The sequence below is a fragment of the Pteronotus mesoamericanus genome, unplaced genomic scaffold (genome assembly GCF_021234165.1).
Source record: "Pteronotus mesoamericanus isolate MK-2021 breed Mesoamerican mustached bat unplaced genomic scaffold, CSHL_Meso_final contig_74, whole genome shotgun sequence".
In the NCBI taxonomy this organism is placed as follows: Eukaryota; Metazoa; Chordata; class Mammalia; order Chiroptera; family Mormoopidae; genus Pteronotus; species Pteronotus mesoamericanus.
Genome location: NW_026555247.1, coordinates 12,553,952 through 12,568,369, shown reverse-complemented (window position 1 = coordinate 12,568,369; position 14,418 = coordinate 12,553,952).

Sequence of the window (14,418 nt, the reverse complement as noted above, 5' to 3'; positions counted from 1 at the left end):
GCCATCTGCTTTACTCAGCCCCCAGTTCAAGTGCTAATCTCTTCTAGAAACACTCTCACAGACTTATCCAAAAATAATATTAGCCAGCTATCTGGCATTTCCTGAACCAACCAAGCTGACACATAAAATTAACCATCACAATGTATATATTAAAATTATTACATGAGTTAGCTGGAAATCTGTGCTCAGAGTACAATACATAAAATGGTAAGGAAGGCTTGAAATATGGTAGAGGTATTATTTGATTAGTGTGTTTCAAAGATTATGAGACTAAAATATTAGAAATGTCATATATTGGGTATTGATTTATTAATTGATAGCTATAGACAATGGAGTCCTTAGGAAGATTTTGGGAAGGTATCTAGTTAAAACAGCGGCAAATATACTTAGGAAATAAATACAAGAGACCTACCAATCACAGTTAGAAAAAAGAGGTAAATCATTAATACTCTTAATAATGTTGTAGAAATTTTAGGATCTGCAAAAGGATAAGAGAAAGTAATTTAAATATTGGAAGATAAGTGATCATTTATTATTACTTCTAAGTCATTCATATATTCATTGAACAAGTATTTTCTAAAAATATGCCATGTCTTTATGAGCAGTTAAAAATCTCCCTAACAAAGTGATATTCATGAGTGGAATTAAAAGTAATTAAAATTATCCATGGGAAGAGGACAAAGTATATCACAATAAAAAGTAATAAGAAAGAGAGAAAATAAAACATATGGATATGAAAGTGTTTGAAACCTAGATGGAGAGCAGTAGTTAGTGACATATATAGGGATGAAGCTGGAAAGAAAAGAGGGGAAATGATTAATAGGATCTTGAAAATTATTTTTTATTTAAATTAGGAAAAAGAAAACCTTTCTAAGGAGTATATTAGCACTGATCATCATTAATGAATAAATATTCATATCTTTTACTTGCAAAGTCATTTTACAAGACTAATCTACTTGAGAAGAAACCTCACTCATATTAAGTGCTATCTATACATGTTAGTATTTCTTGGATGCTATTGTTGACCAAACACAGGCAAGGCACACTAATATCTTTTCCATTTATTTTTATTAAGCACATAGGCTTTTACCCAAAAAATAGATTTTGAAGAACTACTTGAGGGCTTTGTTCTATTCCAGTATGCATAAGGTATGTCAGAATGAAGATTTCACAGTTATTCAGTTAATATTGACAACCTTACTGGATTACCAGCGAGGCACCTTTAAGGAATAAATCATGTGCTTCTCTTGTCTTTAGTTGTTCCTATGCATAGCAGCAGAATTCTTTCCATATAAACCTGTCTGAAGATTTGGCTGAGAAATCCAGCCATTGAATGGCTAAAAGTGGTTAGAACTGGAAAACCATGTCATTCTGAGTTTCTGCAGTCACACTGCCATACTGACAGTCTGGGAGGGACAGCCCGGCACGGGTTCCCACCTGTCCCTCTGAATTGGTTAATGACACAGACATTGGTTGGCTCTGTACCTCATTTGTTGGTGTGGAGACTTGCTTTTCACAAAGACAACAAAAGAACTATGCTGAAACAATATTTTCTGGAGTGCTACGATCTGTTGTTTGCTTTCTCTTATAAAAATTATCAGGAAAATTACCCATTTATATTATAGTTGCCTTTACGTTAAGGACTTGTTGTGACATTGTTAAATTGATTATTTGTTAGGTAGAGTCTCCAGGGTGTTGGATGGTGATATTCAATAGAAGACCACAAGGGAATGGAAACAGAGAGGGTGATTTCTACAGGTCCTGGAGGAGGTATACAGCACAGCTTGAGGAGTCACCTGGGGAGGTCAAGGCAGGGTGCAGTTGGAGAGCAAGCAGCAGGGCCTGGGCACATGCCTTTTAGGATCCACGGGTGGGGTGCTTTAGGGTTCCCAGGCCCACTCTAAATTGGTCAATCCAGACCAAAAAGGGTGGGGTTCTGGTAAGCTGTGCAGGAGACTTATCTAAAGGATACACAATGGGAAGGGGTTGGGAGGCAGGAGAGACACTTTATCACAAGGGGTGTAGGGGGGATAAATCAGGGAACTTACCTTTATTTTTGACTCTGTGGGTTGTTTCTAGGGCACGCCTTCATGGGAGGGACTAGTAGCAGTTCAAGGTCTTTGCAGGCTGCCTACTCACATGAGTGGATGCCAGGCAGCCATATTGTAGGGTAGTTTAGCTAAACTCTCAACAGGACTAAATTAAGCTTTGCTATTTTTTTGTATGTGTGGTTTTCAAATTGCTCATTAAGGGCATAGATGTCAATCTTTTGGATCAAACTTGTTAATGTAGGGAACAGATTAATAAAAAACCATCTAGTGACTGGGAGCTATTCTGAATGGACAGGATATGATTGCAAGCCAGCTTTTCACCCATGTCCAACAGATGTGCACTCTGGCTAATAAGTGATGGAGATCAAATCTAAACGCAAATCTCCTTAATCCAACCCAGTTCCCTTTACCATGTTATACACTTGGTTACAAAACGAGACATGCAGTTAGCATCATATCTACTAAATGAAATGTAAAATTATTTCTAGATATAAATTATGTAAAATAGGATCAAGATTATAAGTACATTTAATCACTGTATATAGGAGGAGGCATCAAAGACATGATATCACAAAATGTAAAAGAATCATCTCAAAGTGATTAAGAAGAAAATGTCAAATAAGTAGAGACAAATACTGAGAAGTCCACTCTCTTTGTTCAACAGTAGGCTCATTCAATATTGATTTGTGGACTTGAGTATGCTCTTTTATTTCTTACAATTCAGTTTGCACATCCCTGAAGTTGGGACATAATTATAATTAGCCCTTGGAGTTGTGAATATTAAATAAAGCCATCTATGTAACATTTTTTTTCATAGTGCATTCACTATGGATTGATGAAGGTTCTCAATAAGTGTCAGTTTCTACTGCTACTTCTACTACAACTATACTGCTTAATACTATAATTTACATAATAAGCAACCACTGTGGAAAGAAGCACCCATTTGGAATCCTCTTCTTCAGCAAGTCCCAAGACCTCTGCTAGTGAAATCTAAGTACCTAAAAATGCTGGGGTTCGAGAAGGCTAATAAAATGTACTGACAAAGAATCAGGCAGGTGAAGGGCAAAATATGAACTTTATTATTGATGCAGTTATTGGAGAGTATGATTTAGGTGCACACAACATAAATATCCTAACATTGTACTTCACGGTTGAACAGACTGACTCATCCATTTAGCTAGTATGGAACACATGCAGGCTTCCTCATGTGACAGTTTCCTTGTAATGCACAACAAAGAGCAGAACAGAATGCATACTCTCTGCAGAGAAGCAAATTACAAAACAAAAGCAAGATTCAGAAAGGTAATAAACTATACATACTTAGATGTTGCTCCTAAAATTACCAGTCAGATAATCCACTTAGCTCCTTCGGGGCAGAGAAAAGGCAAAAACTATTACCCTAGTTGTCCCTCTCTAGGGACAGATGGGAGTGACAGGAATGTATTCTCTTGACAGACATTGTTGCCTCTTTTCAAATTTTAATTCTCACTTCTACATACCTTTGCTTCAAGATGGTAATTTTCGATTTGAAGAGTGTGTCTATCCAGTCACTGCTGGACAGGGGCATCAATGGCGCTGCCCGGAAAGGTGAGGCAGCCGTCTGCGCTTTCCTCCGCCTTGGTTCCGGGGAAGGGTTTCTAACCGTGCACAGGGCCTCCCTGAGGTCTTGGTTTTACTTCCTTCTTCACTTGAACCTCCAGACACGTTTGTGTTTTTGTTGTTGCTTTACTATTATTTTGGACATGGGGATAAAAGTCATATATCACAGAGCTACAAGGAAATATATGTGTCCCCTTTACTTTGTTACAGACAGTGCAGTTTTGATCATTTTATACTGAGGTGTAATATTTCTCCATTAGAGAATGAATTTCTCGAAGACTAGAAATGTAATATTGTTTAAAAAATATCTATTAAATTAACCAGTAACATAAAGATGTCTCATTTTATTATTCTGGGCATTACACATAAAAATGATTTTCAAGTTATGTCCCTAAATTTTATTTCACTCAACTGCCTTTATTTAAACAGTTCTTGCTGAGTGCAGAGCTGGTAGCAGCGAACGTGGAGAAGATGGAGAGCCTTCTTTTGTTTTGGACCTTATTCAAAGCTGGTAGCCTTGATGTCATTTAACAAATGAGTTAGACCCAAATATTCTCCCAAACTCAAAGGGACCCAATAAAGCATTGTACATCTTTCTTAGTTCTAGTAAGTATAGTGCACTTTACAGTGGGTTTTCTAAATGTCTTTGAACATCAAAAACACTAAAATTTCATGGAGTTGGCAGACCAATTTGTTTGTGGGATTTATTTTGTAACTTACAGCATAAATTTGTATGATAAGTCATCCAAACTACTTTCTTTTTCTTTTACTAGGTTCTATTAATATGATGTTATTGATATAGTAGACCATGGGTTGGCTTTTTTTTTCTTTAAAGCACGAGAAAGTAAATACCTTAGGGTTTGTGAGGCACATTTAGTTCTTGCCACATATTCATTTGTGTGTGGATGTGTATGCTTACAACTCTTTACAAGTATAATAACCATACCTAGATCACAGATCTTACAAAAAATATTATTGGCTGAATTTGGCTAATAGACTGCAGTTTGACAATTCCTTCGGTATCGCAATTCCATTTACTTTGAGATTTTGAAATTATCAAAGCTCTGAAAAATTGAATTATGGTACAGATCTTGATAATTGATTCTCTCTAAAGCATAAGAATAAACATACAATGCTACCTCTGCTGAGTGAAACCACACTTCTCATGGTGTATTTTACCTTGTGGTGGTAGGAACAAACAAACATAATGGAGACAAAGGCCTTTGCTGATTTCCTACAACAAAGACACAACAGGAATAGACACTATGGCAAGTATCTTTTCTTTACTTTTACAATAAGCAACAATCATTGTCTAAGATACATCTGTCTTCTGTAGAAATCAAATAGGTAAGTGAAGTTGGATAAGTAATAGCAATCACTCCCTGAGCATCTTTCAATTTTTTTCACTTACTTTTAAATTTTATTTTAGTTTTTGTTGTTCAAGCACAGTTGTTCATGGCAGCACAATTTACAACAGCCAAGTGCTGGAAGCAACGTAAGTGCCCATCAGTAAATGAGTGGATTAAAAACAGTGGTACATTTACACATCTTTCAAATTTCTGATGCCATGGCATTATACTCTGCAATCTCCCAAGGGTAGAGGATTATTTTTCATTTATTACTTTCTTTGGGAGAAAATAAAAAATTCCAGAGTCTCTTAATTGAAACTTCCTGTACCAGTGTCTGTAACTCTGTTAGAGAATTAATGTAGAAATCCTGACCGTAGCTGAGTGTATCCATTTCTCTCCAGACCCGTGAGACTGCACTATACTTATGGTCCATAGTAATATTGTGGATCCCCTCAAGTTGGCGTTAGCTCAGACTCAGCATCCAATTATCCTCAAATAGAATGGTTATTTTACTTTATTCATGCACAGGAAACCTAGAAAAAAACTACAAAGGTAGGTTAATAAAGAAATTTTAGAGTACTTTCTATGAGATTATAAGTTTCCTTACTTAAGTATACTTCGAGTACTTCAAAGAACTTGTATTCTGAGGTCTAATACAGGTTTGGGAATTGCATACCAGACCACGGTTATTGGGGTGGCTCAAATCAGATCTCTGACTGGCACACATAGCATATTTCTAGTTTCACAAGTCAAGTAGGAACTTTCTGAACAGCTATAAAGTATATTGCTAAGGACATCATGATCAATAAGTAATAGGCAAAGATTTATCTAGTTCAGACCATCCTGCTGCTGAGTAAATATATGTTTCCCCTATAAATCAGAGCTGCTCCTTGGTTGCTTCCAATGTCACTACTGAGAATATATATCCATTTTATTAGCAGTATCTTCCATTGCCCATTGTCTGTAGAAATTAGCCATTGCAACACTTTTCAGAGATTCTGTTCCTTTCTGCATCAATATATGGTGAAGAGAGTGTCTCATAGACTTGATCATAGAACCTAGATGGGAGATGGTTGTGCAGGAAGCCTGACCCCTATCAATACATCTGAAATTATTCTGTCCTTCCCTGAGTTAGCATCATTAAAATACACTCACACAGTCATTTCCCACATTTATGTTAGTACATTTAGCAAAATCTTGGAATATGTTTGATTCGTAATTCTCTCTCTTTTTTTTTTTAATTAATTTATTTACTTTTTAAATACATTTGTCTCTGCCTCCCCCCCCTCTTTCCCTTGCCCCCTCCCACCTTCCCTCCCTCAGCTCTTCCCCTTTGGTTTTGTCCATGAGTCCTTGCTATATGTTCCTTGACTTTCCCCTTCCCTTCCCTTTCCCTGCCCCCCCCCTTCCCTCTTGTCTCTGTTGATTTCTTTTCCTTTCAGTGTTGCTGGTCATATTTGCCTTGCTTCTTTGCATTGTTGGTTAGGTTCCGCTTATAGGTGAGATCATATGGTATTTGTCTTTTGCCCCCTGGCTTATTTCGCTTAGCATGATGCTCTCCAGTTCCATCCATGCTGTCGCAAAGTTTAGTACTTCTTTTTTGCTTTCTGCTGCGTAGTATTCCATTGTGTATATGTACCATAATTTTTTGATCCAATCATCTACTGATGGGCATTTAGGTTGCTTCCAACACTTGGCTATTGTAAATTGTGCTGCTATGAATATTGGGGTGCATAGGTTCTTTTGTATTGGCGTTTTGGTGTTCTCAGGGTATAGTCCCAGCAGGGGAATCGCTGGATCAAAAGGCAGTTCCATTTTCAGCTTTCTGAGGAAATTCCACACTGCTTTCCATAGTAATTCTCTCTTATAGCTTTAACTTTGTAAGTGATCACCTGAAACATACAGGGATCTAACATTATAGATTGGAAGCCCATAAGCCCTATACAGGGAGTAACAAGCGAGGAGAAATTATTTTGTTCTACAAGGTAAGTGTCTTATGGGAGGGAGCACATTATGGAATCTTCAGGCAAGACAGGAATGTCCTTTTCAGGCTGAAGAGAAGGTTGCAGATTCTCATGTATTGAAGTATCAGAGGGATTGCTACCTAGTCCCCTACTATCTTGCAGCTGAGCTCAGAATAACATTGCTGTAGTCATGCCTTTGTTAAAACCACATGTTTATTTAACTAAAATTATGAAATATATATTCTAGAAAAATGAGGAACAAATGTGAGAAAACCTCCATCATCTCTGGTAGCAACTTAATAATATCTAAATATGAAACATAAAAAAATAATATAGCATAATGCAATTATAAGCATGCTGTTTATAAATAAGTAGAAAATACAAGAGGAAATAGCTGAGAGAGTTGAAATTGTCAGTCTCTGGGGAATGGGAATCCAGAGTGAGACAGGCGACCATTGTTTTTAGTTGTAGCGTTGTGGTTCTATTGACTCTTTAATACCTCTATGCATGTTATATTAACACAAGTTAAGAAAACAATATCTGTATATTCATATCTATATTTTACATCTCTATAAAATATATGTATTAAGTCAATACAACTTTCATTACCAACTCCAATTTTGCCACAATTTTATGAAAAATATAATTTCCAAATATGTTTCCTGCCTATAAACACAGGATTCAGTGGGTTATATAATGTACTTTTGTGGACGTTCTTAGCTTGATGCCTGCACATGGTAAGCCCTCTGGGCACTTAATGGATCTTGTATGTCTCTGATGATATCCATAATGGGGATATTAATGCAATAAATATGCATTTACTTATGCTGTCCTCAACTCAACACTTACTGCACATTAATTTTATTTCAGGCACTTTTTTTATGAAGAGTATATGAATATGAAGTATTTCTAAGGCTTCAAAAATTTAAATTTAGTGAAGGAAACAAAGATGTAAACAAAAAGTAAAACACAAATTTCTGCTATGACAGGAACTTCCACAATACATTAGGAAGTTATAAAAGTGAGGAAGGTCAATTTTTTTCTTTGAGGGGATGGGCAGAAGAGGTAGGGTTAGTAAAGATTATATAAAAGAGATGATGAGTAACTTAGAACTTTATTGTTATATAAGAGTTCATATAGAAAGAAAACAGTGCATTCTACCTAAGTAGTGCAAATAGAAAAGCAAACTAAACTAGGAATAAAAAGAATGGCTCATTCAGAAAAATGGAAAACTGAATGTAATTGGAATAGAGGGCACAGAGGGACTATCAAGGTATTACACTGTAACAAGTGCATTTTCTTGGCATTAGTTTATTTGGTACAGATAGCATCACTATGAATAAGCACCCTTAAATTCTCTATGTTCTGAATGAGAAAAATAAGTTCATAAATGTTAAATCACTTGTTCAATGTCACACTTACAACAAGGGACAGACTCCAGGACTGAATCCAAATACCTTTCTCTTAGTTCTTACCGATCTATTAATGCTTGAATGAAGTCTTGAATAAAGGATTGGATCATTAACAAATGTCATGTCAATGTACTGAAATCGTGTTTACTTGGGAATAAATAAACTTAAAAGTAAAAATAAACAGAGAAGCCAAAATTTGACCAGTATATTGAAATAAGATTTGTTTTGCTTTAGAACAACTCTTATTTTAAAACAAATTTGTTCTAGAATAAACTCACCAATTCCACTGCTGTAAAAACATCTTTGAGATAAGTGATTCAATATGATTTGACAGTTTGTTCTTTTTTAGGTCAAGACTATTGTGCTTACTAACTGATTAGATAGTGGTTAGAACTTAATGGCCACCTTCTCAATGTATTAGGATGCCAAAATCATATGTGCAACATCCTTTATATGTAAATTATTCATTTCTTTCTGGAAACATCTATTAATAATAATAGCTGCCAAATATTTAAAGATTTCGTGCACACAAGAAGCCAACCAAACTAGATGCATAAAACTTGATTTCATTCATTTGAGACCATTTATTGTGTTAAAAGTTGTTCTGTTGACAATTAAAATCACTATTAATTAATCTTTAAATGATATACCTATCCTATAGCCTGCAGGAACCACCAATATTTCAGTTCTTTATTTCTTTTTTCTGAGCTAAATATAATCTCTGAATATCCTAAATTGTTCACTCTTCCTGAGACAAGAAGACACAATGCATGCCTGTTTTATTTGTCTTTGCATTCAGGACCTGTGTGGAAGAGAGACAGCTCCATATCAGAGACATTAGAATTTTGTCTCTTCAGAGGGTACCATTCAACTTCAAGCATGAAAAAGGGGAGTGTGGGAGGTGAGTGTTCTGCTAGGAAGGTAATATTGATGATTATAAGTCATATATAGATTTTTGAACCAAAGTGTTAAAAACAGCATCAATAGAAAAACAATTATTATTAATAATTTTATTAATTATTAAAATTATTATTATTTTTATTACTCTCAATCTATTTGCAAAAGACGTAGCTTCCTCTACTAAGAATGATTTGGGAGAACAAGAAAAAAATCGGACAAAAAAAGAGGATGGCATGTGTGTTAAGTTCCAAAAGTTTGAAAATTAACCATTAGAATCTCTTTCTTCGATCTCATAATTATATTTCTGACTTCAACTCCATTGTCATTGTAGAGTAGCTTTAAAGAGGTTCTGAGTTTTAGGCTTCAGATTAATAACATTTCAGATAATTAGCAAAAGAATAGAGTAACTTAATAGCTTTGGAGGCATGAAGGTTATAGAAAAAAAACAAAAAACCCTACGGTTGAAATTGCCGTGGGGTCACATTAGTATTTAATCAACGAGTGAGAGTTGATGGTAAGATGGTGAGGCTGACTGGTTCAACAGGCATGGAGATTCTACATATTTCAATAGTAGATAAAGCTTTAAAAGTTTGATAGCAATTTTCAGGAGTTTCCATTATTTTGAAATTAGAGGCATAGATTGTAAAAGTGAAAATTAGTCCTACTTTAATGAACCTACGGTAACAGTCAATTAAATTCAGAATCCTGGGCTCTATAATTGGTATTTAAAAAAAAACTTTAACCATCTAGATGAATAACCATAAACTTTGATTTCACTCAAAGAATAAAATGATACTTTTGTTTAAGGGAGCAAATCAACTGTATTGCACTGTCCCAGGGGAAGAAAGTGGATTCCTTCTCATAGCTTTGCATCGGTACTGTTATTGCTTCAGAAATGACAGAGAAGCAGGCATGTTAGTATGAACATAACACAATACCTTTTTGCTCAGTGAGTGTGACTTGGTGATGTTGTGTACTCTGAAATCATTAAAGACCTTTCCTTCCATTCAGCCTTGGTGCCAACTAGTTGAGTTGTATGCTCTCTTCTCCCCTCCATTCCTCACATGTGCATTTTGGCCCAGGATTATACCAAGGAGGAATGTCACTGTAATTACTAGGTAACTACTGCACCCCAAATCATGTACCGGTGTGTTATATATTTGCATGTTTACTCAATTTGTTTATTGTCTATCTTCCCCATTAGAATGTAAGCTTCAAGAAGGAAGGAACCTTCTCCTTTCATTTCCTACTTGTTTGTTTGTTCTTCTATTGTTGCATCCCCAGTACCTAGACCTGTTCCTGGCATATAGTAAATATACAACATATTTTTATAGAATAAATAAATAAGTGGATTTAGATCCTTGTTTTGTTAAATGATCTCTTCCAAGAATCATGGTCACTTGCTGTGTCAGTCTTTCCTGGCATAAGACTAAAAGTTCTCCTGACTTCCAGGTCTTCACATGGAGCAATTTCTAAGTATCCTGTGAACAGCATCTCAAGTCTGATCAAAGTGCCACACAACAGTCCTATCCTTTCTCCATTCTTTAGGGTCAGTATTCCTCCCTGACTTTTCTGTAGCTTCCTGTTGCCTAGTGCTTCTTCAGGCTTCTGCTAGCTTCTGCTCACTTCTCCTTGCAATTATGTAAGTTCAGAATAGACGGGGTCTTGAAGTTACCTCCTCCCAGCCAGTATCTTGGGACACCTGATGCTCCTCTCCAAAACAATAGCTAAGGTGAATAAGAGTTGTAATATCATTACCATTTATAGTCTGCTGTGGGAATGCAGAATTCTTAGGTGCTTACTTTTTGCTCCTCTCTCAGGACTGTGCTTAGAGTTTGAATGTATGGCCTCCAAGACCAGAAACATCAAGGAGGCAACAAGACACTCCTGGGAAAAATGCTTTAGAAATTGAAGTAAAGACACTTTAAAGGCTGGCAGAATCAGCTATCATTATTTCATTTAACTTTGACATCTGGCATTTTAGAATCAGTTCTCCCGATATTCTGAGCCATTTACTTTGAATTCATGTTTCAGAACCCTAAGATTCTAGGGAAGCTGTGACCGCTTCAATGTACAAGTAAACCGTGGTGTTTGCTCTGAAGTATCATTGCAAATTCAAAGTTGCTTAATTTACTTCGAGGGTGCCTGTTCATTTCATATACCCAATGCCTATATTCTCACTTCATTATTTACAGGAAAGGAGACACTGTGAGCAGCAGTGGAAGCAAAGTGATAGTGTCCTCAGGAGCAGAGAGAGCCCCTGTGAGTTAACATGGGCAGGAAAGCTTCAGAGGCACCAAAGAAGTCAGCAGCCTACTGTGGCTTTTTCTGTGATTTAATTTTGAGGCAGAGCATTAGCTTTGACATTTTTCAGTTGATAGGTATTTTTCTGGATATTCTTTGGGGATTTCAAAGTTGGCTAAAAAGCTTTTTGAAAGATGGGGAAATGAAGCTTTTGTATTTGTTATTTCCAATGCAGCTATTATTGAGGAAATTAGCTTTACGTCAGGAGAACAGAACAAATACCACAGCATTACTTTCCTGAGTTGCAAACCACACTTCTGACAATGTGCCATGCTGCGGGTCACCCTTCATTACCTACCCCCACTTTAAAAAATGGCACTAGCCAAAACTAGCTAGAAGAGTAAGTCAATGAATAAAATAAGTTTTCATGAAAATATGTAATGTTAAAGATCAGCCAATCATGTATTTTCATTGAAGGGAGACAGAACTCCAAATGATATAGCTTACAGCCCTCAAAAACTGAACCTTTTAATGACATGGAATTGACAAGCTTCTTTAAAAATTTGGGGGCTATATTGTGAAAACCCAATATCAGCAATGGTCTTGGGACAATTAAGACTCGGTCTCAAAAGGGTGAATCCTCCCAAAATCTGAAAATGATACAGTTAAGATCATGCACAAGGTAAAATTTTAAAAAATGTGTATGCTTTCGCTATTGGCTCAAAAATCCTACATAAATCATGTAAACTGTTTCCCAGGTGAATCAATCATTCCCAAATTCAAGTAATAGACAATGATTTCTTTATGCTTATGATTTTGGCATATGGTTTCAGAACTTAGTTACATCTACCACATTTTTTTCTTAGCAAATTGTTTTTAAAATCACCCTTGTCTGACTTTAGCAAAGCATAATATTTTCTTTTACTGCAAAGAGTTCATGGCACAGAAGCCATATGGGTAGAGAGATTATAGAATTCATGTTATTCCCTCTCCAGAAGAGGAGTGTTTAAGTGCAAAGACATTTATAATTCTTATATTTTGAGAGTGCTAGGTGCTTATATGGTTATAATTGTCATTGTTTCTTGATATGTTGATTTCTTTTTCTTTATGAGATGTCCCTTTTTATCCCTAGAAATATTTGTTACAAGAAATACAAATTTATTTTCTGTGATATTAATATAGTCACTCCATTTCTTTTATGGAGACTATTTGTAGAGTATATATTTTTTCTATATTTTAACTTATTTGTGTCTTTGAATATAAAGTATATTTTTGTAGCGAGCATACAAGAAACTCATACCTTTCATTCAGTCTAATAATCTCTGTATTTTGATTGAAATAACTAGGCAATTCACATTTAATGTAGTTATTGACATGATTAAGTTTACATTGGCCATTCTGGTATTTATTTTCTAATTTTCTTATTTTTTTTAAAGTTCTCTGTTCTTTCATTACTGCCTCATTTGGTATTAAGCAAATATTGTACTTCTAAATATACCATGTTGATTACTCTGTAGATATTAATAGCTAGCTGTTTTACAGATTAAAATATGCACATTTAACTTTTATATATTTCAGTTTTTGTTCCTCTATAAGTTCTTACTGTTCTGTGTTCTTTATGTTTAAAACATATTTTTTAGCACTATTATAGTTTCTCTGTCAGCTGGAAGTATTTTTGTTATTTAACAGTAAAGAAATAAAAACTATTTTAAAGAATTAAATAAAAACGTAGAGTTTAAAAGTGAAGAAGCTAAAAAAATCTGGTAGAAATGCTAAACAGAAGTTGTAAGACAGCAGGGAAAAATTTGTTGAAAGAAAAAAATACCCCTGTAATATTTTATATGTATTACATTCATATAAATTATAAACCAAAGAATACATTATTATAATTATTAATTCATATAGTTTTGTCTTTCAAAAAAATGAGAGAATAGCAAGCAATATTTAGAGAGCTTATTATATTAAAAATCTTAATGGTCATTTCTGTTTTTCTCCTTTTGTTTGTCCTTGCTTAGTTATAACTTTGCCCCCATATACCTCTTTTGTTCATCTATTTTCTATTCTGGGTAAGTTTTGACATAAAAAATTTATTATACAAATGAATAGATAAAGTTATTACATTTAAAAACAAAAACAGCAGTTCAAGTTCTATAAGTTTATTTCACTTATCAGTAACATGTTTGAAATAATTATAAACACTATATATAGAATTATAAAATAATTCTGTATATAAAATAATTATATAATATGTAACGTACTATATTAATGAATAGAATTTATAATAACAAATTATTGTATTCAAAACCAATATCTTACATGATTTAGTTTCTGTTTAAGTCGGGCAACATCATTGAAGAAGAGACTTGAGGACTGGAATATTTAATAGTCTAATTTTTCTCTATATTCAACTGAGCATACATAAAATATTATAGTCAACTCTTCATTTAAGAATAGTATTACTCTTCCTTTTCAAGCAATAAGCTAAGTTAATGAATATTAGAAAAAGATAATAAAGATATAAATCATGTCATTAAAAAAGTGTTTTCAGAACTTATACATAAATAATATGGAAAAATAATGTTTAACATTTTGAAAAAATGGCAATATGGGAGAAGATTTGGATCTCTTTTTATATCCCTAAGGAGAAAAAAGTAGAACTATCGGAGGAAGCTGCAGGACTAAACTTTCAGTTCAAGGAAAGGGAGAGTATTTTTAATATATAAAGATAGATATTAGATAAGGTAATTGGTTTCTATTACTAGAGGTATTTAAGCATAGACTAATTTAGAAATTGAATAAAGTTTGTGGAATAATTAAAGAATCAAAGCAAAGCCTAAACAACCTCGCTTTAAAAAAGCTAAATGAGAAAAGGAATGAGATTCAGGTAGCAGCCCTCCAG